At 45.0% G+C, this 13,488-nt stretch overlaps 1 protein-coding gene across 1 annotated transcript in view; it reads right to left on the reverse strand.

The window, feature by feature from the left end:
• Window positions 1–13,488, reverse strand: part of DIAPH3 (diaphanous related formin 3) — a 2,176,287-nt gene that overhangs the window by 2,037,549 nt on the left and 125,250 nt on the right. The gene's annotated exons all lie outside the window — the stretch shown is intronic.

Consider the following 13,488-nt stretch of genomic DNA (forward strand, 5'->3'; position numbering starts at 1 on the left):
AGGAAAATACTAATTAGATCAGGCAGACCAAATTATCTCATAACTTTGGCAGACCAAAATATCTCATAACTTTTGTGGCACTGTTCCCCAGAGACACCTTCACAAAATCTACCAATTAAACAAGACTTTTCACTATAGTTTATTATTACACATCGGATAGCCTCTGCACTTGAGAAAGCCATAACCATTATTACCCAAGTACAATATTAGCAACACTAGACAACTGAGACGTCATCAATATTCATTCCACCATTCAATGTACCTATCTGTTTTATTTATCAAAGTTCCTAGTATAGCGCTTGGTGAGCAAGCGATTTCATGGTGTGAGGAGCTGAACAGCAGACAGGTCACAATGTCTCCTGCTTTATTCAGAAGTGTTGATGGTCACAGGCAGCTAACTTCTAGATGCTTCCTGAGGGAAGTTTAACAACAGTATGTATACGTTATCCTCACTTCTCTCAGATTTATTTAGGAAACATTCTTTCAAATAACCAATGTGCTTGTTTTCAGTAGTAAAATGGGGTTTCGTGAGGTTGTTGTCAGTAAAATAGACGATAGACAAGTTGATGTTCCCCAATGGCATTGTGGTCAGTCACATCTTATAAGAAAAACCTTCAAACAGTAAGCTGTCATGCCAGGCAGAACTTTAAACATGCCCATTTTAAAGTGGAATACTCTGCTAAAACATTTTCTATTGATTTAAGACTGAAAATGAATGATGAGTAAAATAAAGTGCTGCAAAAATGCCGCTAAATTTCCATTTTTGTGCCGCTAAATTTGCTAATCCATTCCGCAATATCCTGGGGGGGGTCTGGTATGGGATACCACTGTACAAGGACGGACCGGTAAATTAAATATCCCTAACAGGTGTAGACCAATCTTACCAAGTTTACCATAGAGAACACATGCACTTTAGCACTGAATAGCAGGAATAACGTGCCCAGAGTCTTAAAACCACCACCAACATGTCAGAAAAAATACAGGAGGAAGGCAAAAAGTTCTAGGATGACCCAGCAGAAAGGGCCAACTCCAACACTTCCTTTAGAGAGACTTTGCTTAATGCAGATTTAAGTTTAGTTTCTCAATTAGATAGCTTGTGAAAGCCTGCAAGGGTTAGTATTTCAATCAATCAAGGTTCTTATAAAGAGAGGCTAATCATCCGCTAGGGTCTCAAGGCACTGGGTGGGGTGGGGAAGGGGGTGTGGGTGGAGTGTGCTGCTTCAGTCGAAGAGCCAGGTTACGTGGTAGTTCCTGAACTGATTTCATGCAGTCAACACTTGGTTTCCAAAGAATATAGGGCCAGATGTAGGAGCCTAAATACCGGTCGGTAACGGCCGATTTCGGCCGTTACCGACCGGTATTTAAGAATTGGCATGTAGGGGCCCTATTTTACCGAATCGGTAAAATTACAGATTCGGTAAATTTACCGAATCGGTAAAATACCGAATCGGTAAAATACCGAATCGGTAACTTCCCGATGTAGGTGGGACTCTTCCGAGTCCCAAGGGCCTTACAGAATCGGTATTTTACCACCCAATCCTATTGGGTGGTAAAATACCGAATCCAGGTGTGCATGCACTTTTGTGCATGCACACCTATGCCATGTGACAGACAGACATGCCCTTAGGGCATGTCTGTGTGCCACATGGCACACATGCCTGAATTTGGGGTGCTAGAGGGTGTCAAAGTGACACCCCCTGCACCCTTGCAGGAATCGGTATTTACCGATTCGGTAATTACCGAATCGGTATTTCCCATTGATTCCTATGGGCTTCACAGCCCATAGGAATCAATAGGAAATACCGATTGGGTATTTACCGAATCGGTAAATACCGAATTTTAAAGAATCGGTAATTCAATTACCGATTCTTCCTAAATCTCACTCCTTCATATTTACCGATTCATAAATACCGAATCGGTAAAATTCGGTATTTATGAATCGGTAAATACGATTCTCCTACATCTGGCCCATAGGGTCTTAGGGCACCGATTTTCAACTTTGTATTATTTGTGCTCTAATTACTTTGTTTGGCTCATCCAGGGTACAGGCACTGGCTAAGTTGTGTAGTTAGTCAAGGACAAAGTCAATGGATTTCCTTTTTGTTTCCTGTCAATTGATAAACTTTTGGCATTCGATAGGTGAGCTGTTACACTATATCGTCTTTGCCTAGAAATAACTTTGTTACTATACATTTTGCAAACATTTTATATCAGCTGGCCAGATCAGAGTGTATATATATATTACACCACACATTAGAACATACTTCCTTCAAAGAAACACCTCAGATTGCCATGCATGGTGTACTAAGATGGGACAGCATAACACATTCTTGCTGTGGTGAATCGAGAGAGAACACATAGAATCTCATAAGCAGAAAGTACTTCATAGATCCACAGTTAAATAAAAATACAGCAGAGGTGAAAACTGCAGATAGGCTGCACACAACCACCAAAGCTTGCCTTCCCTAGTGAATCTCCTGTGTACTCACGTCAGTTTACTATATTTTGCTTCAGTGGAGAAGCTTGTGCTGAAGTCTGAGACAAAATTGGTGTGCGGCTAATGAGGGAGTCTAAGTACTTACACCTGTCGCCAGATGTCCAATAACTTTATACTGGGTGATACATTTCCACCAGTATTAGCTGAGCTGGGAGGGGCGGCGGCCTCAGTGCCCGAAAACTCAGGTTTCTCGGGGTTCTACTCCAACAGTGAGACTAGAGAGGCCCAGATGGAGGGGCAGGGGCGGAAAGGCTCACCCTTGACTGCTGGCTGGCCTCAGGGTACAGACGGAGTACAGAACCAATCTCAAGATACCAACCTGGACTGGTGGGAAAGAGAGTAGAAATTGGGTGCCTAACATCCGGAGCTGTTGACTCCTCACACCACCGACCCCCTCTGAGAAACCTCAGCGGTCAGAGAACCGTGGACGGCATGGGGCCTGGCTCTTGACACTAACAGCTGTCCGTGGCCTCTGTTGGTTACTGTCGTTCTAGGCAGAATTTTTCTTGAGTTGGGGACAAAAGTCTGATCGAAGGGCCACATCACTGTTGGCCATGGTGGTACGGTCTGCCTACTGGGATGTATCTGTGATCAAAATAATGTTAGGAGCTTCACAGATGGAGTCCACGGATGAGGAAAATGGGGGTCCTCTTGGGTCAGTCCAGTGGCTCAAGAGTGTCCACAGAGGGATCCAACTGAGTTCAGAAGGGTATAGAACTGACAAGTGCCTCTGCAGTAAAGGGTCATTATCAAAATGGTATCGCCAGAACAGGGAAGTTCATCTAAGTATTGAATACTCTACCTTGGCTTTAGGCTGGAGGGGGTTAATATTGGACCGACCCTCTCCGAAGGGTTACCCCCAAGCTTTTTGCCTTCACCCCTCTTGTTTTCTGAACCCATTTTTGTTGGCTTTTAGGACTCTGTGCTTTACCACTGCTAAATAGTGCTAAAGTGATAGTACGCTCTTCTTTAAACATGGTAAAACTGGCTTACAGGCAATTGGCACATTCAATTTACATACAAGTCCCTAGTAAAGTAGTACTACAGGTACCCAGGGACTGTAAATTAAATGCTACTAGTGGGCCCACAGCACTTCTTGTGCTACCCATTTAAGAAGTTTTATTAAACCGGTCTCAAGTCTGCCATTGCAGCCTTTTTGCAGTTTTAAACTGCCATTTTGAACTTGCAAAATACATTTTTTGCTAAGCCCAACCTTTCCTTTTTAATATATACGTCACCCCTGGGGACGGCCCTAAACAACCCATAGGGCAGGGTGCAGTATATTTAAAAAGGTGGACATGTACTTTTCATTTTTGCATGTCCCGATAGTCAAAAACTCCCAAATTTGTTTTTCACTGCTGTGAGGCCTACCTCTCGGATAGGATAACATTGGGTTACTGTTGGACACAGCCCTTTTTGGCAGGTTCACCCCGAAACTTTTTGCTTTTTCCTAGCCTGTTTCTGTAACCTGGTGTTGGTGATTTTAGGCCTCTGTGCACTTTTTCACTGTGGTACAGTGTAAAGTGCGTGAGCTCTCTGTGTATGTGTGGTGAGTGACCTGCCCTCCCATAGGAATGCATGGGGAATATGTGTGACCATGGTAGTTCCTGATGTGTGGGGAGTGCAGTGTCGAGTTTGGTATGTGCGAACTCGTGAGATTGAATGCTGCACAATGATGTGTGCGGTGGTAATGTGTCTAGTGTGGAAGTGCCACTTCTAGACATGGGTGTGCGTGTGTAGTGAGTGTGCTGGCACGTGATTGGCTGGAGCTGGCTGGTGAGCCTGGCTCCAAGAGTCTGGATGGGTGTGCCCCAGTGGTGAGTGGAGAGATTAGCATGCTGATGTGAGGGAGGGGTGCACCTGGGACCTGAATAGGGCTGGGCTTTCCCCACACAATGCTGGCTCCGCCCCCTGTGGTGCGACTGATGACCCTAGCCTGACTAGTGAATGAGAGGGGTGGCTGAGCACATCAAGAGTGCTCCCAAACCAGCTGTGCCTGGTTTTGCCCCCACCCTGCACCTTTAGACAAAGGATTGTGCTGTATAAAAAGGGTGCTGTGACACCCTGAAGATGTTCTTGCTTCTGACTGGAATCTACCAGGGGCGTGCTGCTTGGGCCCAGGGGAAGGCTTGCCACCCTGGGCCTTGCCCAGCCCCTGGATGCTTTGAATTGCTGGAGGAATTCCTGTGACCCCTCTGTCTTGCCTGGGGGACTGGAAGACTTTATTTTTGTCTCTAGTGCTTTGGAGCGCTTTATTTCCCCCCAGCGCTTGGGAGCGCTTTACTCAGGGGCTGCTGGGGGCCTGCAGCGCAGAGAGGCTGCGTGAGGATCCCCCTTCTGGAGGAAATTTGCGGCACGGGTGCTCACCCCGCTGAGCCCGCCGCTTATTGCCCTTTTGCTGTGTTATTTATTTGATTTACGGGAGCCCACCCCGTATCACGGAGAGAATTCACCGCCGCAGCCCTGGAGTGTGACCAGCACCCGCCGTGCTGCCTTCGACGACCCGGAAGTGGTTGGCCGGCCGGCCAATCGCAGCGCGACCTGGCCGGAAGTCCCGCCCAGCAGCCGGACAGCGAGAAGGAGCTCGGCGGCCTCAGCATCCCAACAGGAGAGGAGCCCCTGTGAAGGGGGGCTCCCCAACGCTGCGCGGAGGGCAGAGGCGACTAGAAGGGCAGCTTCGGTCCAGGAGCTGCTCCGGCCCCGGAACCGCAGCCCGAGGAGCAGCGCCGGCCCTGGAGCAGCACCAGAGGAGTGTCTCCGCTGTCCCGGTGAGTGCGGGACAGTTTCCTCTTTGTTCTCAGAGCGGCCCCGGTTGCCAGAGGGCCGCTCCAACAAGTGGGGCATTCTTGCCTGAGCGGCTCACAGGGCATAGTTGCTTTGAGTCCACGAAGGACTCCAACGTCCAGGGGGCATTGTGTTTCGAGCCCACGAGAGGCTCTAGGGCATTCTTTGATGCAGAGACCCGAGGCTCCCAGCCCACAGTTGTTTTAGAGCCCCGAGGCTCTTGAGTGCCATTCTGTTAGTTTAGAACCACGAGGCTCTTGGGGGATACGAGTGCTTTGGTCAGAGCCTGCGAGGCTCCCACGTGGGCCCATCTTTGTTGCCAGAGCCACGAGGCTCCCACGTTGTGGGTGGCCCCATTGTTGTTCTTGAGCCCACGAGGCTCCAACGCGTGTGTTCCCATTGCCTTACAGCTGCCCAGCACTTAGTGGGCAGCTGCCACGTTTTGGTTTGTTCTTGGCTGCCTGCGCAGCCTGCCCTGACTTTTGGACTCAGTGCATTTTAGCCCCTGAAAGGCCAGTTAGCCTGGGTACAGTCACAGGTGGTGACCTGTGTGAGTGCTGTGCAATTGTTCTTACACCTCTGAATGTTTTTAGGCATCATGTGTTTTCCTTCCCTACACCTCTGAATGTTGTGATGCATCATGTGTAATATGTTCTTGCTTACGCCCCTAAATGTGATTTATTCTTAGGAGGCAGAGTCTGATGTGTTTAGACAAGTGAGGAGATTGCCTACTGTAGTTACACTGTTTAGGCCTAAATGTGATTGCTGCGTAATGTGCTTTGCCTTTATGCTTGTGTTATACTTCTAAAGGTGCTCATGCTTAGAAGTTTGCTTTGCCTAGTATGTTATACTAGAGAGGTTATGTGTCCATGCGTGATCTATGCCTATGGTTATTAGTATTGCGTAGTGTGTACCTACCGGTTACCAGTGGTTACTGGTTGTGATCTATAATTGTGATTTGGTGTGACAGTTATTCTAAGTGCTAGTTCTACTAAGTGCTGATTCTGACAGTGGCCCACGTGGCCCTGTCCTGGTGTAAATAATCCCTTGTGAATATTGCCCGTGCTTGTTGGCACAATGTATATTGTGTGATTACTATCTGATGTGTTTTGACAAAACAAAGTTATTTTTATATAACCTTGTGTGGAGTTCCTTTTGTGGTGGGCCTAGGATGTTGTTGCTGTTGTGTGCGTGCGCAAATGCTTTACACATTGCCTCCGGGATAAGCCTGTCTGCTCGTGCCAAGCTACCAGAGGGGTGAGCAGGGGTTATCTTGGCGTGTGACTCCCTCGCCCTGACTAGAATGGTGGTCTCTGCCTGGCTTTGGCGTAAGCCATAGCCATCCAGAAATCCCAGTTCTAACAGTTACCTTATATTTAACAAGTGATAACTTTTAATTAGGAGCAAGGAGAGGATGGACGGAGCGCTGAAACTTTTCAGACACTCCACCCCAGTCACAGATCTGGGTGGAATCCATCATCATTCTTTAGCACACTTCACCACCTCAGTTCAGACCCAGCTATATGCAAACCAGTCTTGACCCTGTGCCGCATGAGAACAGTCCAGCTCGAACTGCCAACCCAGGTCTTCCCTGAACCGGAAAACAAGCATCCTGGGACAGGTTTCTGGGTAACACCCTTCATCAGCCAGGCTAGCTTGAATCCAGTGGCAAAGTGAGCAAGGGACCCACATCTGGGCATACACTGCCAGCTTAGGGCGAACAAAGCAAACACAAGGAGATGATGGACGGAGCTCTGAAACTTTTCAGACACTCACCCTCAGTCACAGATCTGGGTTGAATCCATCATCATTCTTTAACTTACTTCGCCACCTCAGGAGATTGAGGTAATACTATAACATTTGATGGACGAGCCCTGCAAAACACCGCATTTGAAGGTGAGAATGTTATATTGCCTATCCTCTTCTTGTACTTTGAAGGTGTGGTTATGAAGAAAGGGGTAAGCCATTTCAGAGCTGTGCCCCCAATGCCTACTTCGGTTATCCTTTTGATCAGTGTTGGGTGTGATACCAGGTCAAACGCAGCAGTTAGAACAAGTAGGATGAAGGCTGTGGCGACCCCCATGTCCAAAATTGCCCTAAATTCTTCGGAAGCAACTAGGAAGGCAGTATCAGTACTGCTCCCTGCTCTGAAGCCAGTTTTGTGGAATGCAGGATTCGTTGGACTCTTTTGATGAAGAAAGAAGTTTGTTTACAAATCTTTCCAGGACTTTACTAGGACCTGGTAAGAGGGAGATTGGACGATAATTCTTGGACAATAATAGGTCTGCCGTCAATTTTTTCAGAAGTGGTCCGACGATGTGGCATTGCAAAACACTGTGTGGAATGCATTTAGGGATAAGGAGTTGTAATGCAATAGATGCATTTGAGATTTTAGGCTAAATGAAAAGTCATGTATAAAGTCCACAAGAATAGGACTGAAGGGATTGGTTGCCTGTTAATAAGATTAAGAAGAGTCTTATTAGTAGGAGATGGATAAGACATTGTAAAATAAAGAAGAAAAGAATAACTGAAAAATAACTTCTTTTTAGGATAAACCTTGAAAATAACCTTAGCAAAACCTTAAGGCGGGGTGAAAAGAACTACTTTATCTTGTTGAAAAGCAATCTAAGTCCAACCAGCAGGAAAGGCCTTGAGCTCACGGATTCTCTCCACTCACTGGACACAAGGGAAGGGGCACTTTCAATTTGCTTAAGATTAAAATGTTTTGTGCGTAAAACCTTCAGAAGAACAGCTGCTTTTTGATCTCCAAATGCCACCTAATCATCTGCTTTCAATAGGAAAACCAATAATTTCAACACTTTCGAGCTTCAATTACAGTGTAGTTAGGTTTACAACATAACATAATATGTGCATTTGTAAAGCGCACTTTCACCCAGAGGTCTCTTGGCGCTGAATAACAGGTGTTCATTGTTACCCAACTCAATGGTACTCATTTTATCGAACCCCGATGGATGAAAGGCTGAGTGGACCCGCAGGGATTTGAACCTGTGACCATGAGGTCAAACACAGACCCCTGCAATGGACGCTTTAGTCCACTGAGCCACCAGTCCCGGCAACAACAATTCACTAATGAAAATTTAATGTTGCCACAAGCCCATTAATATGAAACATTACATTAAAGACAATGTAGGACACAGAGTAGTACCAAACAGTAAATGAGAGTTACTTTTGAGACTTCTTATAGAACACTACCATGAGGCAGACCATAGAGATTGAAGCTAAGAAAAGCAAGTTCTTTAACCAGAAAGCGTTTAAGCTCTGTGAAAGCAGGCAATATACTGTAACGTGCTCTCTGACTGAGTACTTAATGTGAAACTTACCGAATTCTAGGTTTGTGTGACTGTTCCTAAACTCTAGAAGCAATATTTCATTCAGAAATGGGGAAAAGCAAACAAGCAGATCCTTAGAAGGTAAATGAATAATGCAGTGCATACAGAGCTGGATTAAATTCAGACGCTTCATGAAAAATATCCCTCAACCAACTACCCGAATGATCAAGGGGCTCAAAATTTACCTCCACCTCAAATAAATCTACTGGCACGAGCTACCAGTCCCACATTATCTTCAAAGTCCATTGCTGCCAGGAACCTGGGTTTGCTGGCAGTGTTGCTTTACTCTAAATTTGGGTAACGATAAGGCATGTTCACTTTGTAGATTCTTAGCTAAATGGGAATGATTGGCCCAGGACGCATATATCACAGGTGTGCGCACTTGTGGTATTGCATATGTGGCAATGGTTACCATGTATGTGCGTGTCATAGCGCTAGTTTTCTAGAGGTCTGGGCAGCACTAGAGGCACACAACAAGACCAATGAGCCAGCATAAGAACACATTCCCATGAGATGTGCATATTTGGGCGCTTTACAAAAAAAATCTGGCAAGGATTAAGTGTCTCTGAAACCATTAGCATTGTGACTGGAGGAACAGCTAGGAGTGGGACGAAGCTTCTTGATGCTAAATATTCAGCCCAATTTACTAACCTGCTTTTCTGCCATTCCGGGTGCTTCATTTTTTCAGTCTTGCCTAGGCCGCGCATAAGCTGTCTCTTCGAGACATGCTCCAATTAGAATATGGGCTTGATGCCCCTCCCATCTTTTCTAACGGCTCCTCTTACTGACCTTTGTAAATTCTGGTTTTTGATTTCTGAAATAGCTTACAAGCCCCTCCTTTTCAAATTATGTAACCTCCCATACGGACTACCCGTTACATGGGCTCTTATGCTGTATGTTATTTATGACACCTTTTTGCAGCATTCAGTTGATGGCTGCCTTTCCTTTCTTCAGCGCACTCAGCTCTGAGCTTCAAAGTCAGACATTCTCATGCTCTATTGTTTACCCTGCTCCTGGTTCACATTAAAGCCCTCCCTCCAAGCACAAACACAGAGTTTCCCTCTCCCCACCCTTTAAGTGTGCATGGAGTGAGTTTTTTTGTTCACGATCGCTAAGCGCTCAGCTAATGGATGCCTTCTTCACTGGGAGTCCAACTATTCTGTGTACGTTTTAAGTACTCTTCCGTACCCTCAAGTCCTTGTGAAAGGATTCTCTGCCCATCCATCTCAAATGCAAATCCACGCAGCTTGTTCAATAGTTACCGCTGCTTGTTTGAGTGGGGGCAGTCTGCAATTCCTGCTACAGAGGAAGGGGCGTAGTACTCTACTACTGCCAGGTGTGTAGCAGGCCGCCTGCTCTTAGCTCCAAATGCTGTGCTCTTGTTTATCTGTGTGATGAGCAAAAAGATGGCAGCCACAGGGCTTGGTTTTTCCCCACCCTCAGCTGCCCAACTTGAAGTTCACGCAGCACGCACCAGCAGCCTGCAAGGGATATAAGCATGCATGCTCTCACTGCAGTCTGGCCTCCAATTCGGTCTGTTTATGTTCTGAGCTTGGCTAACTTGCTTTTCAAGCAGCTTTAACTTAACGCTGTTGACATCAGAGGAGCAATACTACATAACAGTGTGTTTCCAGCTACTAGCAGCAAACGCGTCCAGCCATCGTGTGATCTTCACAACTTTTTTAGTAAATCCGCTTCTCAAACAACCAGACAACCAGCTCATCCATGGATCAAAACTGTACAGCGTCTTCCTAGACTACAGCAGGCCATGAGCACAAGTTAGTATCACCGTTGACAATTCTTTAAAAAAAAGTTTTTCCTACCCCTCACTGCAGATTTTGGTTTTAAGTTGGCCAAATTGCCATATTCCACACCTGTACTGTGAATGTTTCACGCATCCACAATTCTGACTATGCTCTGCAAACTGTTGGAACACACTGCCTCCATCTACAGAAGTTGTAGGGTTGCCATTTCAAACTACTACTTTAAACTGGAAAACTCCACTTCTCATGACTCAAACTCTATCCTACCCCTTTACCTACAATTTATGGTCCAGAGGTGAAATGTAATAAAAATTTGCGGCTGCTGTGTTCCACTTAACACTCCGTCTAGGGACCAGCAGTGGTAGTGCAACGTGCTTTGCTTCATCCAGAAGGGACACTTAGCAGGCAAAGGGTCTCCAGTGCAGCTTTCAGAAGGGATATATAGGTGCATTGGTGACATTGCAGCCCCTTTGATGGGACATCTTCGTACATTGAGCAAGCTTCATCTGCTCCAGTATGTTTTGCAAAACTCTGTCTGCAGTGCACCTCCTGATCTGTGAGTGTGTGCAAAAGTTATGGATACTATGATGCATGGCTAAACACTTATAAGGGCCCAAAGGCAAACAGATAGATAAAAGAAATCATCATTTACATTGGCAATAACATTAAGTCTCCCAAATGTGAGACCTATTGCATGGCAAATGCTTGTTATTTTACCCATCATAGAAGGTGGGAAATAGAGATTATTTTTCTTTTTTAAGGCGTCCGAAATAAGGTTAATCTTTCCTAGAAGTTCCCTTTTATTGCAAATTTATATTTGGCTAACAGTCTTTGGTGGATTAATGGTCAAGGAGTTGCTTGGCTTCAAGTACCAGGAATAAGCTGCCCAGTTTTTTTTAAATCGTCAACGGGCGTTCTGGAATACTTGAAAAAACTCAGATAAATTACAACTATTGCTAGATTTTTTTAAACGCCCACTTTGCTACATGCCATTCCTTTATATATCCAAGGAATATCAATTGAATGAGGGATATTTTTTATAGTTTTTGGGGAATAAATGATTTAAAAATATAGTATACTGTACACTTAATGGTAACAAATGATTCTAACAATTATCTATATTATTTTCCTCACACAAGTGTATAAAAATAACACTGACAATGATACAACTAATCTCTGAAGTTGCTGGGTTAACGCCATTTCATTTTGAAGTTATAAGTAACTGTAAACAATATAGTCGTAAAAAAAATTATAACTATAGATCCTCTTGACCGAGCATTCAAGTGTCAGCTTATTGCAAGCAAGTAGTATCCTGCCTCTTGAAAGAGAAAAGCATAGAGGATTTACTTATATGGAACTGACGGGTTACATCACCTCCACTTAACAAAACCCCATTTCTGTGCATACACCACAGACTGAACCAACATTTTCACTTAGGCTACCGTTAGACGCTATTCATCTCGGTACACTGTGACCCCTTTGAGTCTGAACAGTCACAGTTTATCTGCAATTTGTCAAGGTAACATAACACTTTTCATCCATGTGATTAACAGCTGTAACACATCACATGTTCATGCAATAGTGATAGTTTCTAGACGAAATGCATTCGGATAAAGAAACACTCGCACTCACACTCAGTGGGTGTTTGCTCTGTGTCAGATTTGTGCCTAGAAGAAGGAAGATAAATCCTCGATAAACCAGGCTATTCTTAGTGTTGTGGTTCTCCAAAGAAAAGAAAGGTTTATTGTCGAAACTGAGCTCATGACGTTCTACATGGCTACCTGCATGTAAGCAGTGGCTAACATAAAACATTTCAGAAAAAGATTCTTAACTTTTGAGGAATGCATGGACAATGCTCGTCTATCAGAACTGGGAAGTAAGTCACAGCTTCCCTCCAGCTTATCGAACATCTATCTTGTTACCAGACGTGTGGATCGTGTTCATATTGGTTCGTCCAGAACACGGAGCCCAGTGCTGCCAGCTTCTTCCTGGTTTCACCTGAAGCGTGAAAGGTTTTCATATTCTCTCAGTGCATGGAAAAATAGCAATGTGTCTCTTCCGACAGGTGCATCAGCTCAGTCTGTCAGGTGACAATATGAGCCCCTGCACTTTTGTTGCAAACAGCACTACCTGGGTGAACACAATACAGAGCAACTGCAATTTGGAAGCGTAGGGTGAAAAGTCCATTGGGCCAAGGTCCAGGTGATGAAATGATTATTTGATCGTCTGGCAGACCTAATATGCTCTCTGATGCTAGGGAACAAGCGGACATAGGCCTTGGTCAAGAGAGTAATGTCTATGACATATTGCTCAGAGTGCTAGTCTCCATTGGGGTAATGGGGATCTTCCAAAGTAGTATCTATTTGTGAAGTGATCAGAGAGGATTTCTGCCGATTGATGGAAACTGAGAAATGTTACAAAACTTTGATTGCAAACCAGACACAAGAGGCATGAACTGTGGTGGAAGCGTTCTCTTAGTATAGGAACAAGTTTCCACCTTGGGGTACAAGGTAGCCACCATCAATTTCATGAATAGCCAGGGGGTCAGGAATAGGCAAAAAGACAGCACAGATACTTGTAAGTGCATTTCTCGCTACAAGACACAGGAGGTACTGTGTGTGGTACTTCACAACTGCAATATGAGAACACGCACCATGGAAATCCAGTAACACCTTACAATCAAGCATTTGGAGCACTTGCAAAACATGAGAAAGTGTAGTCATTTTGAACTTCTTGAAGTATTAGTTGAGGAAGGTGAGGTCCAATATGCAAACAGTCTAGACGTTAACTCGTGTAGCAATCCTGACCCTTTGAGAATATAGAGCTCACTTAAGCGTGGATTTTTCGAGGAGGGAGGACACCTTCATAAAGATATTTCGAGGGGGGAAGGAGTATACAAATTGCAACTACTGAATTAGTTGTCTCCAGCCCCATCTGCATCAATTGCTTGAATGTGCCCAGATCACCCGGGATTATAAAATAGAAAGAGTCCTGCTTGTGCCCCAACGAATTAGGGATGGGATTAAAATAGAAACTAAGCAATTAGTGTTGTTCTTTATGAGCGTTAGGTTGTCCAAGGAATACACTTCCCAAT

The sequence above is a fragment of the Lissotriton helveticus genome, chromosome 8 (assembly GCF_964261635.1).
Source record: "Lissotriton helveticus chromosome 8, aLisHel1.1, whole genome shotgun sequence".
Classification (NCBI taxonomy): domain Eukaryota; kingdom Metazoa; phylum Chordata; class Amphibia; order Caudata; family Salamandridae; genus Lissotriton; species Lissotriton helveticus.